Source organism: Homalodisca vitripennis, chromosome 4 (genome assembly GCF_021130785.1).
Source record: "Homalodisca vitripennis isolate AUS2020 chromosome 4, UT_GWSS_2.1, whole genome shotgun sequence".
Taxonomy (NCBI): Eukaryota; Metazoa; Arthropoda; class Insecta; order Hemiptera; family Cicadellidae; genus Homalodisca; species Homalodisca vitripennis.
This window is the reverse complement of record NC_060210.1, coordinates 54318408-54333288: the sequence shown is the minus strand read 5'-3', so window position 1 is coordinate 54333288 and position 14881 is coordinate 54318408.

Below are 14881 nucleotides of genomic sequence, written 5' to 3'. Positions count from 1 at the left end.
TTATATTTCAAAGCTTGTTACCACTTGAAAGACCGCTTAACATTATATTAAATGTTGAAGAAAACAGCAGTATGATTTATATTTTAACGTTTACTTTAGCAATAAAAATTACAAATTTAACTTTTGAGAACTCAGAACGATTATATTTTATCAAACTTTCCCGATATTGTATTTTATTTGATTGTCATAATCCTACTATGTGCATCTAAACTATTCAGTACTATACCGACCTAAAATTTTGCCATTCACTTATATTTTTCAACTTTGCAAAGGTATATAACTTACTTCATTGTTTATATGAGTCCTTTATATTAAGTTTAATTCCATTTGCAGTAGTATTAAAAGGCTATTTTAAATATGATTATTTACTTATAAAGAACATATAGAGACTGGAATTTAGGTTATATTAGATAGATGTCAGTAAATATGTACAATTTTAAATATCCTAACAGCTTGCTAAACATGAAAACGTTCCAACCTACATTGTGAGCCTGCTTACACGTGCTAATCCAAAATTTGGTTTTACCTTTTAATAGCAATATACACTAGTGAAACTTATTTGTTATACGCAGAATTGTTTAATGATTTTTTATAGTTCATTGCACGAGATTTATAGTTTGCATCCACAATGCAGATATTTGGGCTACCTTACACAGAAGATACAATGGCTTCAATGCCATGATGTCAAAACCATCTCAATCTACATTTTTACATTTTATATTGATTTTTTAAATTTCTACTGGAAAAGCGTGTTCAACTATTCCAAATTGATAAATAGAACTTTCCTGGATAAATAGAAGAACATTCCTAACTGGTTTTGCAGAAATTTACGTATAGTTTTATAGACTCCTCCGTCTAAATAGTTAATAGAATGCACGATGTGACTCAACAAAGAAACCAAAAGGGCAACAGAAATGCAGTGCGTTAGAAATACTTTGAAATTCACACATACAAAACTAAATTTATTGGTGTTTAGTACTTTAACAATTAACATTGCCAGGTCAGGCAGACTTTCTCAGTACTGTCTGTAAAGTAACTGTTATAAATGTTATTATGAACATTGGTGGAGGGGGAGTGCTAAAACCTTTTCCTCAATCATTCAAGTAAAGTCAGATAACTTATAAGGTGTATTATACTCCCCCAACGTAACAAATACATTTGTTTTAATAGATAAGAGTACAGGGTTTGAAATTGAATTAATATACAGTAGGTTTTAAATGGGTATCATAAAAGGGAAAGATCATTTACATTCAACGTAATTTTATATAGGATTATTTGCTTAGGATAGATTTTGTTTAGGATAAATAAGATTACAGAGCAAAATTGGTAATAATATACATTTGGATATTATTAAACAATGAAACAAGTGTAGTTTACCATTTGTCTCACATCCTAAAAAAGTACTGCTCTTATTAAAATTTACCCGGGGTTAATTGAAAATAAGAATATACAGGGTGTCCAGCAACCATTCGAACAAACTTTGCCACATTTTTCAGCAGGCCAAAACTAACAAATAATGCAATATAACAGGTGCCCTATTTCACTTCGTTTAGCGTCTGTCTGTCTATATGTGTTTTTTGGGAAAAAATTACTACTCAAAAACCACTTAAGATACAGAATTCAAACTTAACAGTTATGTTAAACTAGTGGTGGTCCTTTTCAGTGAGAAAAATAAAACAAATATCTCATTGCATTTCAAAATGGCGGCCGTTCAAAATTTTCAAATTGTATTAGCTTCGAAACGGCTACTTTGACAACAAATTCACCAGTATAACTTTTTTTAGCGTATTTTATTACCAATTCAACAAGTTTTGTTTCAAGAAGATTGAATAACAAATAACTGAGTTATAGCACCAAACGTAAAAACAGGTTAAATCCATGCATTGCAAGTACATACAACAATGTAGTGGATTTTTACGAATAAACTTTTTAAGGTTCTTTATTAAAATAGTGAACAATATTATAACCTGAAATTTAATATTTATTTTTTAAATTTGTTTTAAGGTAAATTTAAAAAAAGTTCTTAAAAAATTGTGAATCCTGGTTTTTAAATCTTAAAAAAATGTTAATAGGGCTACGTTATGGTTGGGTATAGGGTTTTCTTAAATGGCAATTGTATGAAATAGCGTAATAATTCAATGTGTTTGAAAAATTTTATTGAACATGATATTTTTTATTAAGAAATCAATGATTACATTACTGTAAAACTTTCATAATCATTGCTCAAAGTGGCGTCCTTGTAAAACTCGTTGCAGATTCTGAAGCGTCGTAAGCACGATTCTCTCACCCCTTCAAAAGGATTACTGTCTTGAATAACTGCAGCAGCTTCAACAACTCTAGCTACTAGATCCATTTCATTCTGTATGGGAGTGGTATACAAAAATTTCTTCATGTGTCTCCACAAGTAAAAATCAATGGGTGTGAGGTCAGGTGACCGTGGAGGCCAAGGGACGGGACCTCCACGTCCAATCCAACGATCTCCATACACTTCATTCAAATGTTGTCTAGCAATCAGGGAGAAGTGGGCCGGTAGTTTCAATAGGAACATGTTCCAACAGCTCAGGTAAGATTTCCTTCAAAAAACTTCATAAGTAGGTCCGTTTAGTCTGTTTGGTATAATGTGTGGCCCAATCAAATATCCGCGTACTATTCCAGCCCAGATATTGACGGAAAATATTTGTGCTGAAACTTACGTTGCACAATTTCATGAGGGTTCTCTTCAGCCCATAAATGGCTGTTTCGGCTATTAAATATGCCATCTCGAGTAAATGACGCTTCGTCAGTAAAGAGAACATACCTTAAAAAATCGGGTTCATCAACTAATTTGTGAAGGAACCAACGAGAGTAGTCTACCTTGAGAGGAAAATCTGTAGGTTCTAAGGCTTGTACTTTCTAATGTCTGTAAGGGCACAAACGTTCTTCATTTAACACTTTCCACACAGAACTTTTGCATATATCTAAATTATGAGCAATAGCGCAAATGCTGGTGGAGGGGTTTTCTTCTACGAATAATAAAACTTTATCTTTAAAATCAACAGTCCGTACGGATTTTACCCGTTCTACAACATTATTTTTCAAATGTCCAGTTTCCCTAAGACGAATATGAACGGCACTGAAGACGCTATGAACTGGGTGCAGCCTATCTGGAAAGCGCTCTCTGTACAATCTGCTAGCTAATCTGGCATTGCCTCCAGCAAGTCCGTACACAAAGTGAATATCAGCATACTCTTCAAAAGTAAAATGGTTCATATCGTACAAGAAACAAAGTAATAAAAGAAATGTAAATTAACAGGAAAAACTAACAGGAATTACAAAGAAGAACAGAACATTCAAACAGTAACAATCACGTTCAAAACATACACTTGCTCAACAATGTCTTGATAGTTTGTTTATTAGTTTTTCTTCATTTAAAACACCTGATTTGGTTGCTGATTGTTGGTCAGCCGTTTTCATGTAATATTATGCTATTGTTTTTTTAAGAGCATTGTGAATAGTTTGTTTCTTTTTATTTGTGTGTGTGTAACACATTGATTACTGGAAATGGAACAAAAATGATAGTAATATTTTTAAAGTTATAATAATTGTTCAGTATTTTATTAAAGAACCTTAAAAAGTTTATTCGTAAAAATCCACTACATTGTTGTATGTACTTGCAATGCATGGATTTAACCTGTTTTTACGTTTGGTGCTGTAACTCAGTTATTTGTTATTCAATCTTCTTGAAACAAAACTTGTTGAATTGGTAATAAAATACGCTAAAAAAAGTTATCCTGGCGAATTTGTTGTCAAAGTAGCCGTTTCAAAGCTAATACAATTTGAAAGTTTTCAACGGCCGCCATTTTGAAATGCAATGAGATATTTGTTTTATTTTTCTCACTGAAAAGGACCACCACTAGGTTAACATAACTGTTAAGTTTGATTTCTGTATCTTAAGTGGTTTTTGAGTAGTAATTTTTTCCCAAAAAACACATATAGACAGACAGACGCTAAACGAAGTGAAATAGGGCACCTGTTATATTGCATTATTTGTTAGTTTTGGCCTGCTGAACAATGTGGCAAAGTTTGTTCGAATGGTTGCTAGACACCCTGTATATTTACATGCTAAAACTCTGTTCTTGTTAATTTATCTCCAAAGTTCAGCTTCATTTAAACATTCTAGTTTAAAGTAGTTTAAATAAGATTAATGAAACACATTCTACATCTATTTATATACTGTTATTACAGATATTATTGATAAGTAATATTTTTCAGGCTAGAGTAATTATTTTCTAGACCGTGCATGAACTTACATAACTATGCTTCCGAATTACATCAGTTTTCTTCCAATTGAGTGTGTTACAACCTGCTGGTAGTAAGCATAGAAATAATAAACACTTACCACGAATTAAACATATTCTACCTTTGTAGAAAAGCTGTAAGGAACATAGTTTTGTCAAATAATTAAAATAGAGGTATGAAGTGCTAAAAAAGATATTCTGATTCCTACACAAAGTAATGTTTTTTTCACTCAAGATGGCTGATTAGGAAGTTGGTAGTGAATAGTGCTCTCGCTATACTTCGTTATTTACCTGAATTAATGATCCATTGGACTCTAGTTGCATTCAATTACTCTCATCTTTGTCAGTGAGTTAAATGTGTTACTGTGTCTCACCCCTAAATAAATGTTTTGTAAATTTTGATGTTTGTTATTCACATTAAATATCCTGATTAACATGTTTCATATCTGTCATCTGTCACTCACAAGTCATAATTTAATGTCAAGTATGTCAACTCAACTAAACAAATAAGAGTATACCTGCGACACTTTTTTGCCACTGCCAGCTAGATTTCGTCAGTGCTTTTTGGTTCTGTACTGTACTTAAGTAATTCGGCGTCTGTTCTTTTATATTGTTAATTCACTGGCTTGGGGTGGATCGAGTAGCTCCAGGTTGGTGGTCATCAATATATTATATAAACCTTTTGATCTGTTTAAAAATTCAATTCTAATAATTGCCAAGAATGCTCCCGAAAGCCAAACCACAGAGTCATATTTGCTCTGTTTGTGTCAAATATGTTCTTGATGGGGAGGATAGTATAATATGCAACGCTAATTGCAATAGATGGTTTCATCCTGATTGTGTCAAACTTGACCGAGATGAATTTAAAAAACTTTCTGCTGACAGAAAGAGGAAGTGGTTCTGCAATAGAACAGATTGTGAAGATAATGATTATTCTAATAATGATATAAACCCTATTACTTCCCTTTCCATCCAAATGGCTTCGATGATGGACAAGTTAAATAGTTTAGCAACGAAAGATGAGATTGCCACTGTTACCTCTGGTATTAACGACATAAAGGCTGATCTGCATAAATTGTCAAGCAAAATTGATGAACTTGAGCCTCGATTGAAGACTGTTGAAGAGAGACTGGATGAAATGGAGCAGGAAGTTAGTGGAAAAACCCATCCAAGTAATGCAATAATGCCAGAAGATATTATTGGAGAAATTAATGATCGCTCAATGCGGGCTCATAATATAATGGTTTATAATGTGGTAGAGAGTCGTAGTACTGTCATTGATTCCAAGATCGCACATGACAAGGAATTGGTGAGAAAACTTATAGCTGGTTTTGTACCTAATCTGGAGCACCAAGATGTGAAAGTATTTCGAGTAGGAAAACCGAAACCAGACTCAGCTAGGCCAATGAAAGTAGTTTTCCAAAAGGATTACGAAGCTCGCCAATTTCTCGAGTCATTTTCTGGAGATGCTGCTAAGGATATTGATAGCTCATTTGGTAATATCAGTATATCAAGAGATAGAACTGCTAGAAAAAGAGTACACATTTCTAACCTGAAGACTGAGCTGGAAGAAAGAAAGGAGAAAGGAGAAAAGGGATTGACAATAAAATTTCGTAATGGCATCCCAGCCATTATCAAACAACTTTCAAAAAACTACTAAATGGCAATACACCTTCGAAAATCTCAGTTTATTATCAAAATGTCAATGGTCTCAGAACGAAACTGTGTATGTTGAAAGAATCAGTCAATATATGCTTGCATAAAATACTTGTGTTTATCGAAACAAACCTTGCACCAGACATTCTTACTTCTGAATTAGGGATGCACAACTTCACAACATTTAGATGCGACCGCTCATCATCAACCAGTATTAAAGAATCAGGAGGTGGAATCATGATTGCTGTTCGCAAGGATTTCCTTGTTTCTGAGGTCAAGACCTCTATCACCAACGTAGAGCATGTGTTCGTAACAATTAAACTTCCAGGACTAAACTTACTGATTGATGCAGTTTATTTGCCCCCCAGCTCCCCTTCTAGCTTGTATACTAGTTTCTGCAATGCAGCTGAAGAGGCAAACTTGTCAACTGGAAAGAATGATCTTACTATCATAGCTGGTGACTTCAACCTTCCCTCTGCAAACTGGAGCAATGCCGCATGTACCCCCCCTTCTTCAGCTTTACGTCACTTACTGGATACTACACAATTCCTGCAAATGAAGCAAATTAACAATATTTCAAATGCCAGAGGCGTTATCCTTGATTTAGTGTTCTCATCAATGCATGACATTGAAGTAATGAACTGTGAAGATTCCTTGTTGCATCAGGAATGCACTCACCCTGCTCTGGTCTTTGAACTTCCTACTGGCCCCCAAACTAAGAGAAAGTGTCGGAATTTAATTTATAATCTCCGGAAATGTAACTTGACTGAAGTATTCAATTGGGTGCAAAGACAAACATACCCATCATTTTCTCCTTTGGATGATGTGGAAGATAACTTTATTGACTTCTGTAATAATTTTAGGGAGGCAATTATTAAGAATTGCCCTTTGAAGAGAGAGGAACCGGATCTCTTCCCTAAATGGTTTTCCAGAGAACTGAAAGAACTTATCGTCCAAAAGAAGATACTTCACAAGGACTATAAGAACTCTTTAAATGAGGCTACTTATGCTAGGTTCAATAAGGTTCAAAACGATTGTAAAAGATTGGCCAGAGCTAACCACCAAAATTACCTTGCCGAAACTGATGATAGTCTAAGAAATAACCCTAAAAGGTTTTGGAGTCTCTTACGTGAAGTCAGATCATCACCTTCTAGTCCAATAAGTCTTAGGTTTGAGGATGAAGAAGCTGAAGAACCTCAAGCTATAGCGGATCTTTTTGCGGACTTCTTTTCATCTGTGTATAGGAAGGAGACCGTACCAGCGCCTGTATACAAATTTGGGGAGACCATTCATCTTTTCTCTATGCACATATCTGTTAATGAAGTCGAATTAAAACTTAAATCCTTGAATATCTCGAAGAGTCCAGATGAAATTCCTGCTACTGCTCTAAAGTTTTGCAGTGAAGTACTAGCGCCTCATCTGTCTATTTATTTTAACTATCTGCTTGCCGGAGGAGTCTTTCCTTCAAATTTGAAAGCTGGATACCTCATACCAATACATAAGTCGGACGACAAATCATTAGCAAAGAATTATAGGCCTGTTGTTATTCAGTCTAGTTTAGCTAAGGTGTTCGAAAGCCTGGTTCTTGATAAACTTGCCTTCAGCTTCAGGAATGTCATTACTCCGCAACATGGCTTCCAGAAGGGCAGATCAACATCCACTAACGTAGTTGTGTTCATGAATAACATTCTAAACGCTTTTAAAAACCGGACGCAACTGGACTGCATTTACCTAGACTTTTCAAAGGCCTTCGATAGAATCAGCCATGCTCACTTGGTCAGGAAAGTCGAAGCTCTTGGGCTCTCTGGATCTTTGTTATCCTGGCTTCACAGTTATCTTATAGGCTGCGCTCTCCGAGTAAAATATGAGTCTGCCTTATCGAGGGAAATTGTATTACCTTCTGGTGTCCCTCAAGGGTCCCATCTAGGACCATTCCTCTTTACTTTATTTGTGAACGATATTGGCATGAATCTTGATGGAGACTTCCTTTTGTTTGCTGACGATGTAAAACTATTCGGGGAAGTGGCATCATATCAACAACTGGTTCGTCTACAAGAGGATCTCATGAGGATTGAGGAATGGTGCGTACTCAATGGCATGGACTTAAACCCTACTAAATGTCTGGTGATAACATTTTCAAAATCCAGACAAACTCATCAATTTAACTATATACTTCAAAATGTCACATTAAGAAGAGTTACGGAGGTTAAAGATCTGGGCATTCTTCTGACTGCAAATCTGGATTTTGGAGCTCATATATCTAATGTCCTTTGTTTAAAGGTTATTTTTGACGATGGAAGGATTGTGAAGGAAACAGGATTTTTCCGGACATTTGCCATCGTTCAGTGAAACAAGAAAACAGTAACACTACGTTTCGAGATCTGCAATCTGATCTCTTCTTCAGGTAAAGAACTAACCTAATACATAATTACAAACTAAGTTAAAATAAACAAATCTTACTAAAGCGTTGTGGCACGCCTAAGTCAGGAATCACAACCTACATGTTGTTGTCAACTTCACTAACACTAAAGACATGCACTTAAAACAAAACTATACAAAACACTAATCATTAAAAGTAAACTACGGAATACAGGTCACAATGCGTCTTCACTCGTCTACTGACCACCTACGACTGACCAGAGGGACTAGCCAATGGCAATCGTGACGGCTGGCTAAAACAAGATGGCGGAAATACAAGGGAAGGGGAACAGGAATGGGCCCTTTCGTTATTATTGGTTCATGCGAGATGAAATTCTTAAAACCATATTGTGACTCCGCATTGGTTTATTACAAATATCCGATCCGTTTGATACTTTTGGTTTTCTCTTTAGTTCATTTTTTAGAATTGGCAACCAAAGCGGCCTAATCTCGACTGATGGTTGACTGATTGGTTGGTCTGCCAATTTAATGTATGTTGCCTCAATTAATTTCCTTTTGAAGAAATGTGGTTCCCGATGTATTATGTGGGCTTCGTCCCAATTCATATGATGGTCTTCGGACCAACAATGGTGTGCAATTTTTGACTTTTCTGTGAAACCCTTTCTCGTGTTTTCTTTGTGTTCTTTTATCCTTACGTTTAGTGGTCTTTTTGTCTCGCCTATGTATTCTCTATTGCAGCTACATTTTTTACTGTAAACACAGTTTTTGGAATCCTGTGTGCCATTTTTTGGTTTTGTTTTTACGAGACTTTGTCTAAGAGTGTTGTGTGTTTTAAACGCGGTTCTAATGTTGTACTTTCTACCTACTCTTCTAATTTTCTCCGATAATCCCGGCACATAAGGGATTGACATAAACGCAAATTTATCACAAATCTGTTTTTCTGACTCAGGAATGATTCTTCTGGTTCGTTTGCACTTATTAATTACTAATTGAGGGTATCCATTGCTTCTGAGATCCGATTCAATTTTCTTAAATTCTTCTTTTAGTCCATCTTTATCTGAGCACAAGCTCTTTGCTCTATCAAACAACGAGTAGGCTACTCCTTCTTTGACAGATTTTTGATGGTTGGATTGATAATTTAAATATTTTCCTGTGTGCGTCATCTTTCGAAAAACAGTTGTCTTAAGGACATCCCTATCTCTTAATACACACACATCCAAAAAGGGAAGCTTGTTTTGGACTTCCACTTCCATTGTGAGGCGGATGGAAGGAGAAATACTATTAATGTGATTCAAAAAATTATTTAATTTAATGTCTCCATGAGAAAAAATAACAAAGGTATCATCCACATACCTCCACCAAATCTTCGGTTTGAACTGAGCTGAAGCCAAAGCTTTTCGCTCGAATTCCTCCATAAAGATATTGGCGAAAATAGGAGACAGTGGAGAACCCATTGCCATCCCCTCATCTTGACGGTAAATTTTACCCTCTAACTCAAAATAATTGCATTGAGTGCATAGTTCTAACAGTTCCATAATTACTGGCACGGGAAGTTTAGTTCTATCCTTTAATGTTTGGTCTTCTTTGAGACGTGATTTAATAATTCCGAGAGTTTCTGGAACTGGTACATTTGTAAATAGACTTTTGACATCAAAACTTACCAGTTTGTCAGTTTCAGTCAACTTTAGGGATTTTGACTTCTCTACGAAATCCCTGGAATTTTTGATGAAAGAGTCAGTTTTTCCTACCAATGGCGTTAAGATGTCCAAGAGGACTTTAGACAATTCCCTGCAAGGTGAATCACGAGAACTAATGATGGGCCGAAGAGGGATGGTAGGTTTGTGGATTTTGGGAAGGCCATACATATGGGGGATTTTTGAGTGGTGAGGAGTTAATTTAGATCTAAATTTATCTGAAAAAAATTCTTTATGTTTTCTTAAGGTGTTTGCTACTTTGCGTTCAAATGAATCAGTCGGGTCTTTATTTAAAACTGTATATTTGCCAGTATTTAAAGTTTCCGCAATCTTTTCTTTATACGCTACTGAGTCAAGTACCACAGTAGCGTTGCCTTTGTCGGCAGGTAAGATTTTGACCGTGTCGTCTTTCCCAAGGATCGACCTGGCCTTTTTCTCCTCTATTGTCAAATTGGGTTTTGTGGGAGGAATTTTTCTGAGTAAAAGACTGGCCTCACAACGAAACCGGTCACCCTGTTCCTCAGGTAACTGTGAAACAGCCGACTCGATTCCAGTTACGAAATCCAGTGCCTTTACCGATTTTTGTGCCACAGAAAAGTTTAAACCCTTGGATAAGACTGATATTTCCGCTTCATTCAGGATTTTTGAAGAGAGGTTGATTACATTTTTATTATTTGCATCCGTATTCACGTTGCCTTCCTTAGGCAAATCACATTTTTTAGGCCTAATTTTTTCCAGTTTGGAGATTTTCTTTTTCTTATCTGTTTCAGAAACTTTTATACATCTATTTTGGATGCTTTCGAGAATGTTGTTGAATTCTGTACCGATCAGTGTTTTTAATTCAGTTTTTTTACACTCAATACTATTTTGGAGGAGGTATCTTTCACGATGATGATATGCAATTCTTTCTTTAAGTAAAGATTTAGAAGCAGAAGACAAAATTTTACTGGCTTTCCTACTATGAAAAGGAGTTTTTAGAGTTAACCCTATAGGCATAAGGTCTTCAACCTTACATTTATGCAAGAAAGTTAAATGATTAATGTGTTTAGTTAATTTAAGATGCAAGCTCTCAAGGTCTTTGATTTGTTTACTGGTTCCGGGTCCGTACCGAGAATCAATTCTTTGTTTAAAGGTTATTTTTGACGATGGAAGGATTGTGAAGGAAACAGGATTTTTCCGAACATTTGCCATCGTTCAGTGAAACAAGAAAACAGTAACACTACGTTTCGAGATCTGCAATCTGATCTCTTCTTCAGGCAAAGAACTAACCTAATACATAATTACAAACTAAGTTTAAGTTAAAATAAACAATCTTACTAAAGCGTTGTGGCACGCCTAAGTCAGGACTCACAACCTACATGTTGTTGTCAACTTCACTAACACTAAAGACATGCACTTAAAACAAAACTATACAAAACACTAATCATTAAAAGTAAACTACGGAATACAGGTCACAATGCGTCTTCACTCGTCTACTGACCACCTACGACATCGGGAACCACATTTCTTCAAAAGGAAATTAATTGAGGCAACATACATTAAATTGGCAGACCAACCAATCAGTCAACCATCAGTCGAGATTAGGCCGCTTTGGTTGCCAATTCTAAAAAATGAACTAAAGAGAAAACCAAAAGTATCGAATCGGGTCGGCTGTTTCACAGTTACCTGAGGAACAGGGTGACCGGTTTCGTTGTGAGGCCAGTCTTTTACTCAGAAAAATTCCTCCCACAAAACCCAATTTGACAATAGAGGAGAAAAAGGCCAGGTCGATCCTTGGGAAAGACGACACGGTCAAAATCTTACCTGCCGACAAAGGCAACGCTACTGTGGTACTTGACTCAGTAGCGTATAAAGAAAAGATTGCGGAAACTTTAAATACTGGCAAATATACAGTTTTAAATAAAGACCCGACTGATTCATTTGAACGCAAAGTAGCAAACACCTTAAGAAAACATAAAGAATTTTTTTCAGATAAATTTAGATCTAAATTAACTCCTCACCACTCAAAAATCCCCCATATGTATGGCCTTCCCAAAATCCACAAACCTACCATCCCTCTTCGGCCCATCATTAGTTCTCGTGATTCACCTTGCAGGGAATTGTCTAAAGTCCTCTTGGACATCTTAACGCCATTGGTAGGAAAAACTGACTCTTTCATCAAAAATTCCAGTTATTTCGTAGAGAAGTAAAAATCCCTAAAGTTGACTGAAACTGACAAACTGGTAAGTTTTGATGTCGAAAGTCTATTTACAAATGTACCAGTTCCAGAAACTCTCGGAATTATTAAATCACGTCTCAAAGAAGACCAAACATTAAAGGATAGAACTAAACTTCCCGTGCCAGTAATTATGGAACTGTTAGAACTATGCACTCAATGCAATTATTTTGAGTTAGAGGGTAAAATTTACCGTCAAGATGAGGGGATGGCAATGGGTTCTCCACTGTCTCCTATTTTCGCCAATATCTTTATGGAGGAATTCGAGCGAAAAGCTTTGGCTTCAGCTCAGTTCAAACCGAAGATTTGGTGGAGGTATGTGGATGATACCTTTGTTATTTTTTCTCATGGAGACATTAAATTAAATAATTTTTTGAATCACATTAATAGTATTTCTCCTTCCATCCGCCTCACAATGGAAGTGGAAGTCCAAAACAAGCTTCCCTTTTTGGATGTGTGTGTATTAAGAGATAGGGATGTCCTTAAGACAACTGTTTTTCGAAAGATGACGCACACAGGAAAATATTTAAATTATCAATCCAACCATCAAAAATCTGTCAAAGAAGGAGTAGCCTACTCGTTGTTTGATAGAGCAAAGAGCTTGTGCTCAGATAAAGATGGACTAAAAGAAGAATTTAAGAAAATTGAATCGGATCTCAGAAGCAATGGATACCCTCAATTAGTAATTAATAAGTGCAAACGAACCAGAAGAATCATTCCTGAGTCAGAAAAACAGATTTGTGATAAATTTGCGTTTATGTCAATCCCTTATGTGCCGGGATTATCGGAGAAAATTAGAAGAGTAGGTAGAAAGTACAACATTAGAACCGCGTTTAAAACACACAACACTCTTAGACAAAGTCTCGTAAAAACAAAACCAAAAAATGGCACACAGGATTCCAAAAACTGTGTTTACAGTATAAAATGTAGCTGCAATAGGGAATACATAGGCGAGACAAAAAGACCACTAAACGTAAGGATAAAAGAACACAAAGAAAACACGAGAAAGGGTTTCACAGAAAAGTCAAAAATTGCACACCATTGTTGGTCCGAAGACCATCATATGAATTGGGACGAAGCCCACATAATACATCGGGAACCACATTTCTTCAAAAGGAAATTAATTGAGGCAACATACATTAAATTGGCAGACCAACCAATCAGTCAACCATCAGTCGAGATTAGGCCGCTTTGGTTGCCAATTCTAAAAAATGAACTAAAGAGAAAACCAAAAGTATCAAACGGATCGGATATTTGTAATAAACCAATGCGGAGTCACAATATGGTTTTAAGAAGTTCATCTCGCATGAACCAATAATAACGAAAGGGCCCATTCCTGTTCCCCTTCCCTTGTATTTCCGCCATCTTGTTTTAGCCAGCCGTCACGATTGCCATTGGCTAGTCCCTCTGGTCAGTCGTAGGTGGTCAGTAGACGAGTGAAGACGCATTGTGACCTGTATTCCGTAGTTTACTTTTAATGATTAGTGTTTTGTATAGTTTTGTTTTAAGTGCATGTCTTTAGTGTTAGTGAAGTTGACAACAACATGTAGGTTGTGATTCCTGACTTAGGCGTGCCACAACGCTTTAGTAAGATTGTTTATTTTAACTTAGTTTGTAATTATGTATTAGGTTAGTTCTTTACCTGAAGAAGAGATCAGATTGCAGATCTCGAAACGTAGTGTTACTGTTTTCTTGTTTCACTGAACGATGGCAAATGTCCGGAAAAATCCTGTTTCCTTCACAATCCTTCCATCGTTAAAAATAACCTTTAAACAAAGAATTGATTCTCGGTACGGACCCGGAACCAGTAAACAAATCAAAGACCTTGAGAGCTTGCATCTTAAATTAACTAAACACATTAATCATTTAACTTTCTTGCATAAATGTAAGGTTGAAGACCTTATGCCTATAGGGTTAACTCTAAAAACTCCTTTTCATAGTAGGAAAGCCAGTAAAATTTTGTCTTCTGCTTCTAAATCTTTACTTAAAGAAAGAATTGCATATCATCATCGTGAAAGATACCTCCTCCAAAATAGTATTGAGTGTAAAAAAACTAAATTAAAAACACTGATCGGTACAGAATTCAACAACATTCTCGAAAGCATCCAAAATAGATGTATAAAAGTTTCTGAAACAGATAAGAAAAAGAAAATCTCCAAACTGGAAAAAAATAGGCCTAAAAAATGTGATTTGCCTAAGGAAGGCAACGTGAATACGGATGCAAATAATAAAAATGTAATCAACCTCTCTTCAATAATCCTGAATGAAGCGGAAATATCAGTCTTATCAAAGGGTTTAAACTTTTCTGTGGCACAAAAATCGGTAAAGGCACTGGATTTCGTAACTGGAATCGAGTCGGCTGTTTCACAGTTACCTGAGGAACAGGGTGACCGGTTTCGTTGTGAGGCCAGTCTTTTACTCAGAAAAATTCCTCCCACAAAACCCAATTTGACAATAGAGGAGAAAAAGGCCAGGTCGATCCTTGGGAAAGACGACACGGTCAAAATCTTACCTGCCGACAAAGGCAACGCTACTGTGGTACTTGACTCAGTAGTGTATAAAGAAAAGATTGCGGAAACTTTAAATACTGGCAAATATACAGTTTTAAATAAAGACCCGACTGATTCATTTGAACGCAAAGTAGCAAACACCTTAAGAAA